The 12,412-nt window shown below is 41.1% G+C and overlaps 1 long non-coding RNA gene across 1 annotated transcript; it reads left to right on the top strand.

Moving 5' to 3' along the window:
- LOC116067406 lies at positions 1 to 7,669 on the top strand. The gene is made up of 4 exons (XR_004109200.1): positions 1 to 11; positions 1,959 to 1,964; positions 2,129 to 2,134; positions 7,482 to 7,669. It is a non-coding gene; the product is annotated as an uncharacterized LOC116067406 (long non-coding RNA).
- The last annotated feature ends 4,743 nt before the right edge of the window (positions 7,670 to 12,412 follow it).

The following is a 12,412-nucleotide window of genomic DNA, read 5'->3' on the forward strand; positions in this document are numbered from 1 at the left end:
TTTAAATGTCTGTACAATATTGATTTCACACAATATTTAGAGAACACCATCACACTAAAACATTAAAGTATGCTAGTAAAATGTATTTAAATAGTGCTTTTCATAAGTCACAAAGTGCTTTACATTGGCAAATACAAGAAACCCAATACGGAGTGAGAACACGATACACAATCAGTATTACACAATAATATTGAAAGTGAAGACCAGTCAACCAAACTCCTGTCTAAACAGGTATGTCTTTATCAGATTTCAATCCAAGAATCCACAGATACAGCAGACTGTAAGGGAGGAGGCAGCTGTAGTCCCAAAATATGTGCTGACAGTCCTTGTTATCTTTTTAACACACCTGGGCCCAACTCTTTGAAAATCAAGCCACATCTGTATATAATTGTGCTTTAAAGTTATAGGGTATTGTTAAATAATGCCATTAAGACAGCTAATATAAAATTTTAGCATAACTCAACTGTACTGTTTTACTATTTACAGGCACAGAGAAAAATGTCAAATCTATATTGCATATTTTTCTAAAACATTTGGAACATGACCTTGTTGCTTAGTAGCTCATTCATGTTGTAACATATTTGCATATAGAATATCTGTCACTAATGTTTTGTTTTTGGATCACTTTTGTTTCACTTATATTCTATGTTGTTAAACTAACTCACTTAGTACTTGTAGTGGCGATTTGTCCTCAGATTGAACAAAACAAACTAAAAACTCAAAGTCAAACAGCCACTGAGGCACCGAAGGAGTGAATCTTACGCAGAGGTAAAAAAATGTTCATTGTGAGGTTTATTTCTCCAGTTCTCGGCAAACAAACATTCCAAACAAAGGAACAATGGCGTTTCTAGGCTCTGGTAAAAAACCATCAGCCCTCCCCGGTGTCTACCTCCCACATACCTGATCACCCATATATGTAGACTTCACCTATGGCTAAGGCTGCTTGGTACTTTCAAAACAAAAGCTGATGAAACAGATACTTAAGATAACCAAAATAAAATACTAATGATATCAACAAGCTTATGTAGCTGTATGATTAAGGCAAAACACAGAAATTAAATAAATAAATATTTAACTATTTAATATAACAAAACAATGAATAGCTCCAACAGTACTGCCTATCAGTGATTAATGAGAACATTGGCAGTAATCACTTAAAAACACTTTGCACTCAAGTCAAGCATTTTTGAAAGAGCTTAAGTTTCTCCTAATGTAAGGCTCAACACAATGAATGTTTAATCCACAGTTCTTTAAAGTCATGCTAGATTATTAGGCGGAGGAGAGTCTGAAAGAAAAGTGGAAACGAGAAGTGAGAGAACCTCCTGCTCTCCTTCTTCTTTCCTTTCCCTCTGTTTTCTTTTTTTCTGACTAGGATCCAGCAGCATGTCTTTCCCCTGGATCCCCCCCCGGTGCTGACACTGATGGTAAACATGTCCCAGAGCTTTGGGCTGCGATCAATATCTTGTTGATGAATGTGCTCCGGCTGTGAACAAAAGCCAGCCTCCCCTTTTAATAAGCTGCGCAGCTCAATATGCTACTGCTTGATAACAGTAGGAATAACACATGTGAATGTAGCTCTAATACGTCTATGGGGGGGGGGATATTGCAGTGTCTCCTGTGAGAAAACGGTTTGGAGGCTTGTGAGAAAAAAATGTGTTATGGAAATAAATGTCATAAAAAAGAAGGAGAAGGTTATTTCAGAACTTAGTTTACAAGCAATTATGATGTTTCTCCCACTTATAGCTATTATCCCAGATGTTTAATAATGATCACAAGAGGTTATTTGCTGTATGGAGAGTCTTGCTTTAGAAATGTGCATTTTCAAATCATCAGGAGCCAGATACAACGGTTTCATCTACAAAAGTCCCATTTTGGCTGGACTGCACACCTTTTTCCTGTGCTTCGCCACTGACTTCTTGTTTTAATTTCTCACTATTAGTCATCAAATTAGAAATTAGAAAAGAGTAGGTGTCACTTTTTGTCTTTTGTTTTAAAGCTATAGTGCGTTGTTTCTGTCTCCCCCATGAGGAATTCTAAGTAATGACAACAAAACTGTCAGCGCATCCACATGATTGTGCTAGTAGCCAAGGAGGACATGGAGGATTAAAAAACATGATGGACTCTTCAGAAGAGAGTAATTATCTTCACTCGAGTTTCTGCGCGGGAAAGTCACCGGACGATACATCTTCTGAACATAGCCACACTGAGAGCTGATACTGTGTGGAGCTGATGTCTTAATTAGCTTTGTAGCAACTCATTTGGCAATCGCTTGAATGTAACGGTGTTAGGCTGGGCTGTCCAGATTCAGGAGCAGACACGGAGGAAAGGTTGGAAACAGGTATAGAGGTTTAACACAAAGGTAATGATGGTGCTTTGAAATCCTCTTGGGCTGAGAGCGGGCAGACAGGCGAGAGGCAGGTCCAAAAAAAACAATTCGGCTCAGGCAGGCAGACTGGGCTTCCAGGACTGAAGCGACATTTACAGCAGAGTCAATAACAAAAGCAACAGAAAAACATGACTTTAGAAGAGAGAGTTGGTGATGGAAGAAACCAAGTTACAATGCCACGAGTACTACGTGTGCAGCCACGCATATACAGTTTTTATTCATAAGAGATTGCCTTGAGCTACAGAAGTGGAACAGAGACTACTACGTCATGACGCCGGCTCTCTATGGTATAAGTTTAAAATGTTTCAGCTAGATTCAACATTCCTTTATTTGTCATTTTTATGCACTAAATAAAAACAAAATTATGTTTCAACATCCACTAGTTAATAAATAAGTCAGTGCAAGACAGAGGACTTTGAATAAATAAATTAAAACACTTAATAAATAAACCAAGATTACGCTAAAATAAGCATCAATGTAATAAATTAAGATTATGCTAAAATAGAATAAAATTAGTAGTCTAAAATATTCTAGAGGAACAGTCTCTTATTTGCAGTTCCCTTTTCTGATTAAGCAGTCTGATTGCTGAGCTTGGGCAAAACATGTGCACTTATTCGGAGGCTTTATAAACCTAGCAAATCATCATTCTACAACTGTAGAATGATGATTGGTTGCTGTGCCCCCACCGGCTAACCTCTATGCCGTTAATTGCCTCCACGCACCTTGCAGCTCTGTGTGTTTGGCCTTTATATGCTATTTCCTGCACCTGTTGGGCCTAGCAGTTGCCACACAAAGCTAATTTGTGTTGAGCGACTATTTTATGTGCGCTGGCACGGATGATAGGAATGCCTTTTTTGCCTGCCAGTGCTTTCTTAATTGTACGGGTGTAGACGGGGGTTTAGAATTTATGGGTTTTTTGCTGAATTGTGATTATTATCTGATTTTCTTTCGTTCAATGAACATTATTTGTTTTGTTTCTTAGTTATTTTTTGTTTGTTTGATGACATTACATTGAGTTCTTGTGATTTAAATCAATACTTTGTTTAAGCTGTGTGCAAATAAGCACACACTGTGCAAACCGTCCAGGGTTCAATTTTGTGTGAATACAGCAAGGCGAACATTCACTTTGTGCTCTTTAAACACACGTATCGTAATATCTACTGGATATTATCTCCAACATGGTAAAGAACAGCAGTTCTAGTAATAATAATAATAAAAATTGAATTTGTATAGCGCTTTTCAAGGACTCAGAGTCGCTTTACAGGGCAAGGTAGAAAACAAAACAAAACAAGATACAGGCACAGATGAAAAGGGAGGGGGGGGGCGGATCTCTTGGGGGAGGGAGTTCCAGAGCCTAGGAGCTGCCCTGGAGAAGGCTCTGTCCCCAAAAATGCGGAGGCTGGACTTGTGGATGGAGAGGAGACCGCTGAGGTGGATCTGAGGGACCGTGAGGGTTGGTAGGGGGAGAGGAGGTCCACTGATCCACTATCCTCACACCTGAATGAAATGAACTCACTGTTAAATATAGCAGCCTAAATTCAATTCTTAAATCAGCCTAGTGATGGCATCAGATAAGACAACTATTATGCAGTAAGGTTGTGCTGCTGTTGAAATTTTTTAAAAAGTACAAATATGGAGAGCCACTTAGCATAGACCTTTAAAGAGTAAGGAGTAAATTGTTGCACCCAAATTGTCGCACCTATTTTCTATTTTTTTTTTTTTCACAGGGCACTACTACTACAGGGAGTAGCAGGGCATAGCAGGGCACTGCAGAGCATAGCAGGACGTAGCAGAGCACAGCAGGGCGTAGCAGGGCATAGCAGAGCACTGCAGGGCATAGCAGGGCATAGCAGGGCGCAACAAAAATTAATATTATTATAATATAATATAATATATATATATAATATAATATTAATTCCATATATTCAGAGTTTCATTAAATATATTCAGACTTTCATTCCATATATTCAGACTTTCATTCCATATATTCAGACTTTTTCTTCCATATATCAGACTTTCATTCCATATATTCAAACTTTTATTCAATATATTCAGACTTTCAGTCAATATATTCAAGGTTCATTCCATTTCCATTTCTTGTTTGTGAGTTATGTAATTCCACTAGCGGCGCCAGGATTCTGATTGTAGGTGGGCCTCCAGAAAACTGGATGGGCCAGTTAAAATAAGCCCAAAAAAAACGGGTTCCCCTTCATCTCCGTTTCAGCGCTTTTCTTCCGCACTGAGGACAGCGACTCAGTAGCCTACCTGTGTGGCTCTTGTGTCGCTGTCCTCAGTTCAGTGCTGAAGCGGACAAAGACATACATCTTGGCAGTAAGCCTAACTTCATTTATCTCTTTTGAACGTTCAATACACAAAAAGACTGAAACGGAATTATTACAGCCAGACACTAACGTTAACAGCCGCTTTCCGACCGGATGGATTTTTGCAGTTCCTAGAACATAAAATTCCTAGAACCCTTTTTTTCTCGTGTTCCGACTGGACCAATTTGGGGATTTTTAAGTCCCTCTGGCCGCAGTTCCTGTAACTCTTTCAGCTCGTACTTCAGGGCAGGGTCTTTTCTCTTTTCCCTTTTCAGCATATGAACTTCGGTCGGGTCAGGTTTCCGGTACAGACAGACCAACAACGGGACAATTTGAACAATTTTCGCCATCTTATTCATCACTAATTTCACTTCTGACAACGTTTTAGGCGAGAGATTAACTGTTTAGATTTCGAATATAGTCAGTCTTGCTCAAATTGATGCCGAATTGACAATTTGCTTCAAAGTTTTTGGAGCTCCATGAAGTGAGGCGACAGCCAGCAGGTGCCTGCCCCGGCCGCTAGCTCGTCGCTCGGCCAGTTATGCTCAGAGACCCCGCTGTAAGCTGGAGGTCTCTCAGACCGGTCTCGTAAATAAGAGGCTTTTATTTCGCCGTTGACGGTTCGTTTGTTTAAATATCACAACACATGTCCATCATAAGATTAACGGGAACCTGTGGTTAACTGTCTTTTCGGAGTTAAACTCCACAAGTGTGTCCTGCGGCTGGCCGGCCGTCACACACACACACACACACACACACACACACACACACACACACACACACACACAGTCTCACACACACACACACACACACACACACAGTCACACACACACACTCACACACGTCCACAGCGCAGACAAAGGCGGGGGAGAGAGAGATACCCGTTTCTCTTCGGGAGACTTGTTTAAATTATGACAAATATGCTATATACATTAGATTTAGTATTTAGTTCATACTTTTTTGGTGTATTTGTTTTCTGATTTTAACGCTATAAAGACCGTTGCCGTGCTTGCATCACTCCCTTACCCCTCCTACCAGTCCCTATGGCCACTTTTTGGGGGAGAGTAGTTAGTAGATCTGTTTAGAAGTGGACTTTTCCTATAACTACGTTCCTGTAACTACTTGGTCGGAAAGCGGCTAAACGTTAGCCTAACTTTTGCCTACTTGCCTTGCTGGTGTGAGGGGGTGGCTACGGGAGGACTTGATGGGGAGAGGGCGGCCGAGCAGGATGGTAACTCGTCACTTGTAACCGCGTTACTTAAAATGGCAGGAGTTTCCTCCTCCTGCTCCTCGGAGCGTTTCTTGCTGAATTTAAATAAAAACAAGCTGCTTTGCTTTGCTTTGCGTTTCATATTAGCTAATAGCTACCGTCTGTGTCTGTCTCATTGAGCTTGCTTGAAAAGCTTGCGTGCCAACGTCATTCATTTCATTGGATCACTTGCTGGTGACGATGCAGCCTGTGGGCAGGCTTAAGAGTCCACACGTGGGGTAGAAGCTGCTGATTGGCTGAGAAGCTTTCACTCAAAGCTTTTCTCGGGCTGCTTATTGGATGAACTTCTAGAATGAAAATCACTCACTACTCACTATAGGCCTGGGTCAAAATGGGCAGGCCTGGACCTAAAATGGGTGGGCCCAATGGTAGCGCCTTGGGTGTGTAATTCCATGAGAACTAAAAATAACAAGGAAAGAGAGACAAGTAGAAACGGAGACAGAGATGAATAGAGAAGGAAATAAGACAAGAGGGTGGATTGGAACGCTACCATGTGGAGCAGGTTGATTAGAGCCAGACAAGGTTAAAGAAACAGTTAGTTCCATTGCATCGATTTCTCATCCTCCTTGATGCATTCTCTGATACACTCTGACAGACTCTTAAAACACTTTGCACCCCTCAACATTTCAAATCAGTTAAAAATAGCAAAATAACATTTACATACATTACATTACATTTACAGTGTATGCAAACATTTAGTTTTACTTCACTTATGTTATTTTGTTAGGCAAGGCAAAGCAGCTGTATTTGTACAGAACATTTCAGCAACAAGGCAACTCAAAGTGCTTTACATTAAACACTAAAGAGCAGTTAAAAATAATTAAAAACATCCATTAATGAAAATATAAAAACAGTTAAAAAATCAAATGACAGGTATAAAATGCAAGAATAAAAGTTACAGTGCAGTGTCAGAAATTAACCATTACTTCATTTAATAAAAGACAGCGTCAAACAGAAAAAGTCTTCAGCTTTGATTTAAAAGAACTGAGAGTTTCAGCTGACCTGCAGTTTTCTGGGAGTTTGGTCCAGATATGTGGTGCATGACAACTGAATGCTGCTTCTCCATGTTTAGATCTGACTCTGCTGACAGAAAGCAGACCTGACCCATAATGTAGCAGCAGATTAGAAATAAACCATTCCGTGCTTTATAAACCAACAGTATATAGTAACATTGACATGGTAAACACCTTCCCTCTGTGTCAGGAGAGAGCATCATTTGTTCTGTCCTATTTATAAATCTCTTAAAAATCTTTTTTTATTAAACTCTCACAGGGAGATCTGGAACTTATTAAACTTCTTTTTGTCGACTGGTTTCAGGTTCCAACAGTAAATACTGGGCTTGGAAAGTCTGTTTTCGGTATGCTGCTCTATCAATTATATTCAACACAATGTATTTTACTTCCTTTATTTTTCTAACCCAGTCTACAGAAAGACTTATCCACAGAAGAAGAAATCCAGCCTCCAGAAATAATTTACAAAATGAGTTAAGGTTTGTAAAAGTAAGAAGTGGCAGGAGCGCTTCTGGTATCCTTTTAACCACCGGTGCTCATGGAAGGGAATACAATTCACAAAAAGGAAGAAGAATTATGACCAAAAAAATCATAAAAACTCATGTCCAGGCACTCAAAGTTGGTTACAAAATGTGATAAAAAAGGCCTTACAAATACAGCGTGATTGAGCCTTCCTCAGGGTGTAGTGACACAAAGGGAACATCAAAGTGATTCTAGCTGGCAGGTATGTATAGGTGAGCGCATGATATGCTCACCCTGGCCTCCAGGGGCATAACACCACAAAGCCGATACACAACACATGGTACAAAATGCAGCACTTAGGCCACCGGCAAAAAACAGCCAACAACAAAAAATGGCAACATATACTTCAGTGTTTTTAGAAACATCTAAAGGGGATTGAATTGCAAAAAACAACATATCAAGAGGATTGAATTACAAAAAACAAGGAGAAAAGGCAAAGAAACTCTTTTGGGCATTGTCAATCAAACAAAAATACGGAGACAACCAAGGACTGAAAAACAGAACCAAGGCATTACTATAAAAACCAAGGCATTCCTTTAAAAAAGATGTGAGGTATGGGGCTGTGTTGGCTCAGTTGGTAGAGCAGGCGCACATATATATAGAGGTTTATGCCTCGATGCAGAGGTCCAGGGTTCGAGTCCGACTTGTGACGATTTTTAGTCTTCCCCCTCTCTCTCCCCTTTCTCACCTAGCCATGGTGTCCATTAAAGGTGGAAAAGCCCAAAAAAATTATCTTAAAAAAAGATGTGAGATCAAAATCCTCGTGCAGGCCAGGGAAACAGGTGCCCTTGAGGGCATGGATCCAGTATGCTATTCTTTGTTTTAGGCGTAGGATTTTGTCCCCACCCCTGGCATCAAAACAGATGACCTCAATACATCAATCCATCCATCCATCGTCATCTGCTTATTCGGGGTCGGGTCACGGGGGCAGCAGCTCCAGCAGGGGACCCCAAACTTCCCTTTCCCAAGCCACATTAACTAGCTCTGGTGGGGGGTCCCGAGGCATTCCCAGGCTAGGGTGGAGATATAGTCTCTCCACCTAGTCCTGGGTCTTCCCCAAGACCTCCTCCCAGCTGAACGTGCCTGGAACACCTCCCTAGGGAATCGCCCGGGCATCTTTACCAGCTGCCCAAACCACCTCAACTGGCTCCTTACGACGCAAAGGAGCAGCGGCTCTACTCCGAGTTCGTCTCAGATGACTGAGCATCTCACCCGATCTCTAAGGGAGACGCCAACCGCCCTCCTGAGGAAACCCATTTCGGCTGCTTGTACCCTGGATCTCATTCTTTCGGTCATGACCCGGCCTTCATGAACATAGGTGAGGGTAGGAACGAAAATTGACCGGTAGATCGAGAGCTTTGCTTCTGGCTCAGCTCTCTTTTCGTCACCTCAATACCTGAATACCTGACACTTTCAGTTGTATCACTCCCATGTTTAGCTTCGATGCCTCACTCTGTAGCTAAAACAGAGCGCTCAACACACAGGGTGAAAAGAGGAGCTGCAGCATTGTGCAGTACAACAAATATATGGTGTTTTTTGAAAATTAAACCACATAAACCTATTCTGGTACAACCTCTAAATACAATTATGAACCTGAAAATGAGCATAATATGAGCACTTTAAATATATTAATGTAAGACAAAGTGGAAACTGTGTGGATAGTTTATTCAACATGTTTCCTCTGTTTTTCCAGCCTTGTCTCTTGTTTATTACCAGAATGTAGACCAGCTCAGTCCTCCTCTCTAACGTTGTGAGTTTGATGAGTTGTCTGTGAGCTGCCAGACTTCAGCCAATACAACATCCTGTTAAAAAACTGCCAACATTCATCAAATGACTCAGGGAAACCCAGTCAAACTTGAAGGACTTTATGTGCACAGTCTGAAATTGGTTTCCCTGCAGTTAAATATCACGGGGCATCTTGAGTTGAAGGAAAGTTAAAGGAAAAATCTAATCTCTCATTCATTCTCAAACACATCAATCTAAAACATACATTTTGTAACCCCACACATCATCTTTACCTACACCTAACTGTCCTGTTCTTGTGCCGCATGCGGGTTAAACTCACGTCCCGACGGGGACTGAATAACCTTGGGAAGGAACTAAATAGCCTTGGGAAGGAACAAAGCCTGGCAGCTGAGTTCTGTACAGTCTGGGGTTGATTAATGTGCATAGATATCAGGACTTGTACAAAAGACTATCTTTAATTGTGCCCCCTTCCCTCTGTCCAGCAACCTTTGACTGCAAAATAAGATTCGGACTTGTTAGACGTACAGCGTGAATCACTTTTACAAAACATGTGACCTTGAATCAATATGTTAAATAAACACTTGGAATTATGTTCAGCTGGTGTTTGATGAAGGTCAGACCAGCTTGATTCACGGCTTCCAGCTCAAATCCAGATAATGAGTAAACACAGCTCCGGAAAGTTCATTTTCTTATTTACCTTTTTGTGTGTGTGTATGTGTGTATGTGTGTGTGTGTGTGTGTGTGTGTGTGTGTGTGTGTGTGTGTGTGTGTGTGTGTGTGTGTGCATTCGTGCGTGCATGTGTGTTTAGTTCTTGCTTCTGTTTGCCAACATCACCACAGGTGTGTCTTGTGTGCCCACAATTCATGCGTCACGTCGTCTCTGCGTATGTGTACAAGGACGGTGCAAATGTAGCCCTCCCCCCCAAGCCCTGCAAACTGATTCACTACATCTGCTCTGGTGTAAACAAAGGTGTTCAATTATTCACCTCCCTGCCTTGAGGCCTTCACAATCAATGCTTGTGATTGCTTGTGAAGAAGCTCTGTTTATAAATAAGTCTGTATACAAGATTACATTTCTAACTAAGCTCATTATATTTTACAATGAAGGCATTTAAGCGTGCATAGGCCTAAATGAGCCGGAAGATCAATGAGAACCATTTAATCGATCAAGCTGCTTTGTCATGTGAACATCAGTCTATATATTCCACATAAAACGGATGCCGTTTTGATCCCTCGCTTTATATTTAGTTGTAAATGCCCTTGATTAAAAGCCTTAACCTGTGACGGCAGTGCAGGGCCACCTGTTAAAGCGCTAACAGCTTAGGGTGTGCCAATGAGTACAGCCCATAATGGATAATACTACTTACTACTTATTTAGAATAATACAACAAGGCAAATAGTCTACACCTAACTAACTGAACTAACTAGCTAACTGTAGGGGGTCTAGGACTGCACTTGTCACAACATGCTTTGAGCTATTAAGCATTAAGCATATTATTTTATCATAATTATCTTGGTTTAGCAAGTTAGCATGCTAACATTTGCTAATTAGCACTATAAACAAAGTACAGTCCCGGCCAATATCTACACATATTGGCCCTCATTCATGAAACGAACGTACGAGAGAAAATAAGCGTAAAACCGGCGTACGGTCATTTCCACACAAAGCTCTGTATTTATCAATATGGACGTGAGCGGAGGCTATGATCAAATCTCATGTCAAGTTTAAACTTGTGTACACAAGTTTTTGAGTCAGTGTGGACTTGCGGTGCAGTATATAATCAGTTTAACAGGAGAAGGATAAGTCATCAGTTGATCACTTATCGGCAATGGCAGATCTGGCTCTTTTAGAAGACCTCTATGGGTCGGTACAACAGTGCACACGTACGCACACGGGCCACGGTGGAGCGCTCCATCGGATTGATTAAGGCCAGATGGCTCTGTCTTGCATCAGCGGGGTGGGGGCCATACTATACACGGCAGAAAAAGTCTGAGACATTGTTTTAGCCTGTGGGGTTTTACACAACATCGCGCAGGAAAACAGGGTGCCATAAATGTACTGATGGAGCCAGATGACCTGATGCCCAGAGAGCAGTGTCCAGCACAGTCCCAACAAAGGAGACAGGATTTTATTCATCGCTTTTTAAACATTTTTATTTATTCTTCAGGTTTTCATTTCACTTTTGGAACCAGCAGCAGCTCCGAAAACATCGGCGCATATTTCCAAAAAGGCGTTATTTTAATAATCTAATCACCATTTGGGACGTGGTCACTTTCTCGGGAAAAAATATATATTCAAACTTAAAAACAACTTTTTAAAATTTAAAACTGTTTTTAAAATGGAAGTACAGTTACAAAATGACAGAACGCAGAAGTAGTAGTAGGCAAAGATTAAGGTCAATACAGCCCACATATACTGTAACTTCTTTCCAGTCCTCTTATGATGGCTTTTCTCATGCTGACTTATGTCTCATAAGTTGTTGCAGCAATTTTTGACACCCAATATTTGTGCAAAAAACAGGTATCACTTTTGGAATTCATTCATTCATTCAGCCTTTATTTATACTCAAGAGATCGTCATGTAGAGTTAAATCCCCATCTCTTACTTTCGTGATGTGGTTGCATGGCCTAATAGCAGCCTTAATTTAACTTGTTGCTGTCTCGTCCCACTATTAACACACGGCATCAGCCAAAGTTGTGTTGTTGTTACAACACAAAACGTTGTTCGGTCTCCGCAAGATGCAGCAGCTAGGATGATTTTCAGTTCAACACACAATATCATGGATGACAATATCAAAGTACATATGTCATTTGAAAAACAGTCCAGCCTCCTTTTCTGTCCATCAAAACAGACCTTGGCGCCCTGCTGCGCACTGCTATGCCCTGCTACGCCCTACTACGCCCTGCTGTGCAACTATTATTTCTAGTCATAGTTCCATTATCTTTATTGTTAAATTGCCACTGTTCATCATACCACCAACCGGCACCAGCAGATGTCCGCCCACCAAGATCCTGGGTCTGTCCGAGGTTTCTGCCTAGAAGGAAGTTTTTTCTCACCACTGTCGCACTAATTGCTTGCTCTTGGGGGGGAATTGTTGGGTCTTTGTAAATTATAGAGTGTGGTCTAGACCTACTTGTTACCTCTTGTTATGATTTG

The sequence above is a fragment of the Sander lucioperca genome, chromosome 12 (assembly GCF_008315115.2).
Source record: "Sander lucioperca isolate FBNREF2018 chromosome 12, SLUC_FBN_1.2, whole genome shotgun sequence".
Classification (NCBI taxonomy): Eukaryota; Metazoa; Chordata; class Actinopteri; order Perciformes; family Percidae; genus Sander; species Sander lucioperca.